Source organism: Polypterus senegalus, chromosome 10 (assembly GCF_016835505.1).
Source record: "Polypterus senegalus isolate Bchr_013 chromosome 10, ASM1683550v1, whole genome shotgun sequence".
NCBI classification, from domain to species: domain Eukaryota; kingdom Metazoa; phylum Chordata; class Cladistia; order Polypteriformes; family Polypteridae; genus Polypterus; species Polypterus senegalus.
The window spans coordinates 68,987,957-68,994,433 of record NC_053163.1 but is presented as its reverse complement, the minus strand read 5'-3'; the positions used below and the strand labels follow the sequence as shown (position 1 = coordinate 68,994,433).

General features: G+C 41.3%; 1 long non-coding RNA gene across 3 annotated transcripts in view; it reads right to left on the bottom strand.

Moving 5' to 3' along the window:
- Positions 1–934: 934 nt before the first annotated feature.
- LOC120537183 overlaps positions 935–6,477 on the bottom strand; it is an 89,196-nt gene continuing 83,653 nt past the window's right edge. For all 3 annotated transcript variants that reach the window (XR_005635277.1, XR_005635276.1, XR_005635278.1), the window contains 3 exons: positions 2,986–3,220; positions 2,747–2,847; positions 935–974 (listed from right to left, as the gene is read on the bottom strand). This is a non-coding gene — a long non-coding RNA (uncharacterized LOC120537183). The remainder of the gene's footprint in view (positions 975–2,746; positions 2,848–2,985; positions 3,221–6,477) is intronic.

The window sequence follows — 6,477 nt, the reverse complement described above, 5'->3', positions numbered from 1 at the left end:
TTCACATGTAGTGGGGGTTTAAATCAGAATTTGTTGGTTTAAAGTCATTAAAGGACATTGACGGGAAGCAAAACTATATTTACAGTATATGGAGATGATATAAAACATTAAGAAGCTTTGATTTGATTTGATACATTTCTTTAGAACAAACATTCTTTTAATCTACTATTAAGGTAAGGTTTAATTTAATAAGATGTCTCGAATCACTCATGAAAGCAGATAAGAAATCTCTTCCCGTACAACACAGACATTTAAGGAGATCTGTAACAGATTATGGCGGTCAGTATGTGGGAGAGTTAGAGAAAGGTAATTGCATTTATTCGATCATAATCATTTGTAAACTCTAAGACAACATACAGGAATTTTAGTATTGTTTTCCAGTCTTGACTTACTGATAGAATGTGAGATATTCTCTCTTAAATATAAGAGGATATCGGTTGGTAGATAAGTGAAGTATATCTTAAATGGTAGAAGGGACAATAGGAAAATGAAAATTGCCTGGCAGGTTTTTTGCCTTTAGTAATGATCTTTTTGTGAAAGATATTTTCCTAATTAATGGTAAAGTGTTAATGACAGCAATAACTGTGCATCCATCAATGGATTTACACACTAAGAATGAATTCATTGGGGTTAAGGTGAATGATCCGGATGCAAAAGTATCTAGCTGTGAACCTCCAGTGCACCACTCTACTGAGGACATTGTTACTTTATATTATATTATCAGTGATATCACCTGGTTACAGTATGGTTAAGATTAGGGTTGAGGGAGGGTTATCTGACTTACAAAAGTTAAGCAGGTTTCATTTCGAAATTCTACGCGTAACGGTCATAATTGAATCCTACTTACGTACATATATACGCCCATGGCCTGCAGCTTGGTCGCCGTGTGAGGCGGAGTTGCGTCCCCCATCCCCACGCCTTCCATGTAATTGACTGCCTGCCCACATAAGGCCATCCGTCAGCAGCAATCCAAGCTGTGAGAAAACAATAGAAAGGAGGCGTGTCAGACATTGTGATGCTAGACGGAAACAACTTTGTGCCACTGCCGCCAAATGCTCGCAGAAAAATCCACAAGTTAATTGATGCACTGTCGCTAAATACTCGCAGGCAAATTCACAAGTTCATAGAGACGCTGTCACTAAATGCTCGCAGAAAAATCCACAAGTTAATAGACATGCTGTCACTAAATACTCGCAGGCATATCCACAACTTCATAGAGACGCTGCCGCTAAATACTTGTGAGCTAATCCACAAGTTTATAGAGACGCTTTCGCTAAATACCCGCAGGCAATTCCACAACTTAATAGAGACTGTAGCGAGTTCCTCTTAAGTTGAACGAGGAGCCCACCACACACAAAAATCTCCTACTCTTAGGAAAATTAATTCTATTGGGAACAGAAACCGACAAAAGCTTAGCCCCAGTTTCATATCCTCAGCTGTAGTTGGATTTTGTGAATTCATAGGAGAAAAGGAAATAATCACCCCAACAATTCTTTCGCTGAAGACACCCAGACACACACAATACCCACACGTTCCCCAGTCCTTTATCTGAAGTTTGTTTTAAAAGTTTACAATCACACGGCCTGGGAAGTCTGCAGTGAATCCAGCGACCAATCCTGATGTGCACCGCGGACACGTTTACTTAATGTACAGTACATGTAAAGAATCGATCTCACCGGCTTGATGACAGTTCCTTTATTGAAGAATGAAGTCCGTCTCACCCGGGTGATTCAGTGTTACCGTCCATCCATGGCCGACGCCCACTTCACAACAGACAAGTAAAGCCGTGAGGTCCAAATATCCCTTTTAGGTTAGAAGGCACCCCTTCTCTGTGCACTCAACCGTCCTTATTACGGAGTCTTCCTTGCTTTACTGCTGGCTGCTTCTTTCCATTCACCTTCCCAGCTCTTTATTTAAACAGTTTTCCTTCTCACTTTTCCGCTCATTCTCTCTCTTCTCCCTTTTCCTTCAAAATACATGCCTCCTTGCCTTTTTACAGTCAGTTCCCCTTACGTCACACCATCGTACATTTAGCAATGACCCACAGGCATAGTTTGGCCCCCAATTCTTCTTAAAGAGATATACCACAGACGGTTGATTACTGGGACATAATCTCTAAAAGGAAGCACGCGGCAGAAACAGTTAAAAGCACACAATAAAAAAATATGTGACAACCGTTAAATAATAATGTGACTGTCGCTAAATACTCGCAAGACATTCCACAAATTCATAGACACGCTGCCGCTAACTATTTGCAGGCAAATCCACAAGTTAATACCGGGAATGCCTGTTAAACATCTTAGATTCACGAGTAGCGAATTGGGTAGTCAACACTTCGATGAATGAAACCTGTAATCTTTACAACGGTTGACAAACACGGAATGTAACTTGAACACAACAAGTCCTCCAAATACGAACCTGATTGAAAGAAATAATGATAATCAAATCCTTGATGACAGCAACACTCATAACAGTGACAAAACAATTACATTTACAATCATGTTACGTTATTTTTAAAATGTTTCCTTTTCTTTTTCATAACTTCTTTAACACACTATTTCTCCGCTGCGAAGTGCGGGTATTTTGCTAGTTCTTTATAAAATGCTCTGTAATAACAAGAACCTAGTGGGTGCAAAAATGCCAGTTGTAGACAAAGTCCCAATATGAAATGCAAGTGGTGAAGCAAAAGAAAAAGAGCGCTTGAAAAAGGCTGAAAAAATTCAGAAAATCACAGTAGAAAACTCACCAACTCTCAAGTGCATTCAAATGAACTGCAAAGGACTTTGGGTTGTCCGTCCTTTATATGGCTGAGGGCAGTCCATTGTGGTGATGGGCAGTTGACTCCGCCTTTTGAGGAACCACCCACAAAACACAAGAAACATAACACAGGCATAAGCAATAAAGCAAGTAATTAACAAAATATTATATAATGGCAATAAGACAATAAGATTATATAAAATAAATATAATAAATCAGAAGAATTACCTTATGTACATAGTGCAAAACAGGCCTGTACAGATATAAGGACTGTATTAAACACTTGTGGGAAAAAGGACAAATGCAGAAGCCGATACACATGTAAGATATGGTAGAATTAGACATAAACCAGCAGGTGGGTACAGAACAGGGCAGGTAAGTTCAGGTTAGGGAGAGTTAAGTGGCTTTATGGCCTGAGGTAAGCAGCTGTTCCTGAAGTGGATGAGGTTCCTGTAGTGTTCACCTGAAGGCAGATAGGAAAACAGGGGATGAGCTATAGGGTTCAGCCCTATTCAAAAATCTGGTATAGTAGATATAATGAAGCTATGGAAGGTCAGCCATAATGATTTTAGAATCAGTACAGACAGTCACTTGGAGGAGCATGCAGTCCTAGCAAGTCAGGTTATCAGATCATACCGTTATTAATCCAACACCATGGCACTTTCAATAGTGCAGCAGTAGAAGTTCACTATTACTTTGGTTTCCACCACAAAGTTCTTTAGCCTGCTCAGGATAAAGAGCCTTTGCTGAGCTTTTTTGAAATTCAGATGAAGTTGACAGACCAGAAAAGGCAGTCAGTGAAATATTGACACCTAGGAACTTGAAACTGCTAAATGACTGGAGAGGGGAGTTGTTGATGTGGCATTAATAATTATTGCCTTTGTTCTTCCTGGAGTCAATTATGATCCCTTTTGTTTAGTCAAAGTTCAAGAGGAGGTTGTTGATGTGACACCATACAGTCAATTCTTTTATCTCCCTCACATAGGTAGCCTCATCAGCGACAATATCCTAGACAATGATGCCTGGAGGGCCCGGGAGAGGAGCAATATCTTCCCTGGGCCACCACAAGGTAGCCACCCTGGTCTGTGTGGGGGCCACGGGAGCAGAGCTTGGAAGCTCAACTTGGTTGGGGCCCATGGTCACCGCCAGGGGGCGCCTGGATACTTGTGGAGCCCTGGAAGGCAGTGCTTCCACCACACCAGGAAGTGCTGCCGGACCAGGGATGGTGTACAGCATCTTCCTCCCCACTGGAGCACATCCGGGGAAGATATTAAAGAGGCCACCTCACTCCATTCAGGAGGCCAGAGTCTGGTGGAAGAGGACGGAGCCTGCTTGGGAGGAGTTGGAGGCGGTAGTAAGAGACAAAAGGACTCGAAAGGACTATTTAATGGTAATTGGTGCACTGTGTTCTGGTATAGTGTAAATAAACAATAATAATAATAATACATTTTATTTATATAGCGCCTTTCCCATGCTCAAGGCACTTACAGAATATAAGAAGAAACGGCAGGGTATACAGTATATAGCATTGTACAAACCAAATAAATAAATAAAGAAGATTAAGACAGTAAATTCAGAGAAAGCCTAATAGACAACATAATTGATGGTCTAGCACACACATACAAGTTACATGAGCATCTGACAGAGAGGTAAACTGAGAGAAGGGTAATAAAGTCAAGTAGAGCTAAAAGCCTTCCTGAACAGATTAATTTTGAGTTGTTTTTTTAAAGAGTTCATGGAGTCAGCTGACCTGATTAATTCTGGTAGGTCATTCCAGAGTCTGGGTGCTATACAGCTGAAGGCCCTGTCACCCATGGAGTGTAGACTAGTGTGGGCCACAACAAGATTGCCAGAATCAGAGGACCTTAGTGGACGGGCAGGCACATAGTGATGGAGAAGGTCACTGATGTAGTTTGACGCAAGGTCATTTAAGGCTTTGTAGGTTATTAGTAGGATTTTATATTCGATTCTGTAAGACACAGGGAGCCAGTGAAGACAGAGCAGGATGGGTGTTATGTGCTCGCTGCTGCTGGTTTGAATGAGGACTCTTGTGGCAGAGTTTTGAATAAGCTGGAGCTGTGATATAAGATTAGAAGGGGCACCTGCCAGCAGCGAGTTACAATAATAATAAATAATAATACGGGATGTGATAAAAGCATGGACAAGTTTCTCAGCATTAGAAAATGAGAGGAAAGAGCGAACACGGGATATGTTACGGAGATGAAAGTAAGAAAGTTTCTTAATGTGTTTTATGTGGGCAGAATAAGAAAGGGAGGAATCAAAAATGACACCAAGATTCTTTGCAGTAGAGGCAGGACTGATGAGATCACCACCAAGATGGATTGGGAAAGAGCTCATTTTATTAAGTTGTATTTTAGTCCCAATTTGCAGGAGTTCAGTTTTATTGCAGTTTAATTTTAAAGAGTTCTACTCCATCCAGGTTTTAATTTCACTAAGGCAGGTTGTGAACTGAGAAAGCTCTGATGAAGTTCCACTTTTAATATTGAAGTAGAGTTGAGTTTCGTCTGCATAAAGATGATAACCCAGTCCATAGCTACGAATAATATGGCCAAGGGGAAGCATATAAATACAGAAGTGAAGAAGACTGAGGACAGAGCCCTGAGGAACTCCTTGTGTGACTGGCGCCGAGCTGGATCTGTTGTTGCCAAGACTAACAAACTCTTGCCTATCAGTCAGATAGGACTTGAACCACTGGAGGGCAGTGCCAGAGATACCCAGCATGTTCTCCATTCTGGACAGTAGAATGTCATGTCTGACAGTGTCAAATGCTGCACTGAGATCTAACAGAATTAATATGCTGGTTTGTCCAGAGTCTGCTGCCATAAGCAAATCATTGGTTACCCACAGCAGAGCAGTTTCACAGCTGTGCTGTGCTCTGAAACCAGACTGAAAGGGTTCCATTAAGTTATTAGTGGTTAAGTAATTGGTGACCTGGGAGGCTACAACACACTCAAGAGCTTTTGACAGGAAAGGTAAGTGGGAAATAGGCCGGAAATTGTTAAGACTGTCAGCATCAAGACCAGACTTTTTTAACATTGGGGTTACAGAAGCGATTTTAAAAGTGAGCAGCACAGAGCCAATGTCAAGGGATGAGTTTATTATTGTTGTAACAGTCGGGATTATGGCATGAAGGCAGGATTTAAGTAGTGTGTTGGGGATGAGGTCCAGTACACAAGTAGTTGGCCTCATCTTACAAAGCAGGTTATTAACATACGCAGATGTGACTGGTGAGACCTTAGAGAAGGAGCTGGATGGAGTGGGAAAACAGGGAGAGATATAAACAGATGATGTATTTATGTTAGTTGAATTATTTAGATCTTTAAATTTGTTACAGAAAAAGTGGAGGAATTTCTCACAGTCTCCAGTAGAAGAGGTAGTTGGGCCAGATGCAGGTTCGAGTAGTTTATTAATTACAGAAAACAAAACCCTTGGGCTATCGTGGCCACTTTCTATTATTCTGCCATAGTGAGTGTTCTTAGCAGTAGTTAGTGCTTCTCTGTAAGCTCTTTGGTGGTCAGAGAAAACCTGGATGTGCACAGTGAGGCCAGTCTTACGTGACATTCTCCCAAGGCGTCGGCCAGCTGGTTTCAGAGATTGCAATTCTGAGTTATACCAAGGAGCTGAACGTTTAAAGGAAACCTCCTTATTTTTTAACGGAGCTGTTTTACCTAATGCTGAATGAACGGCTGTGTTATAGTG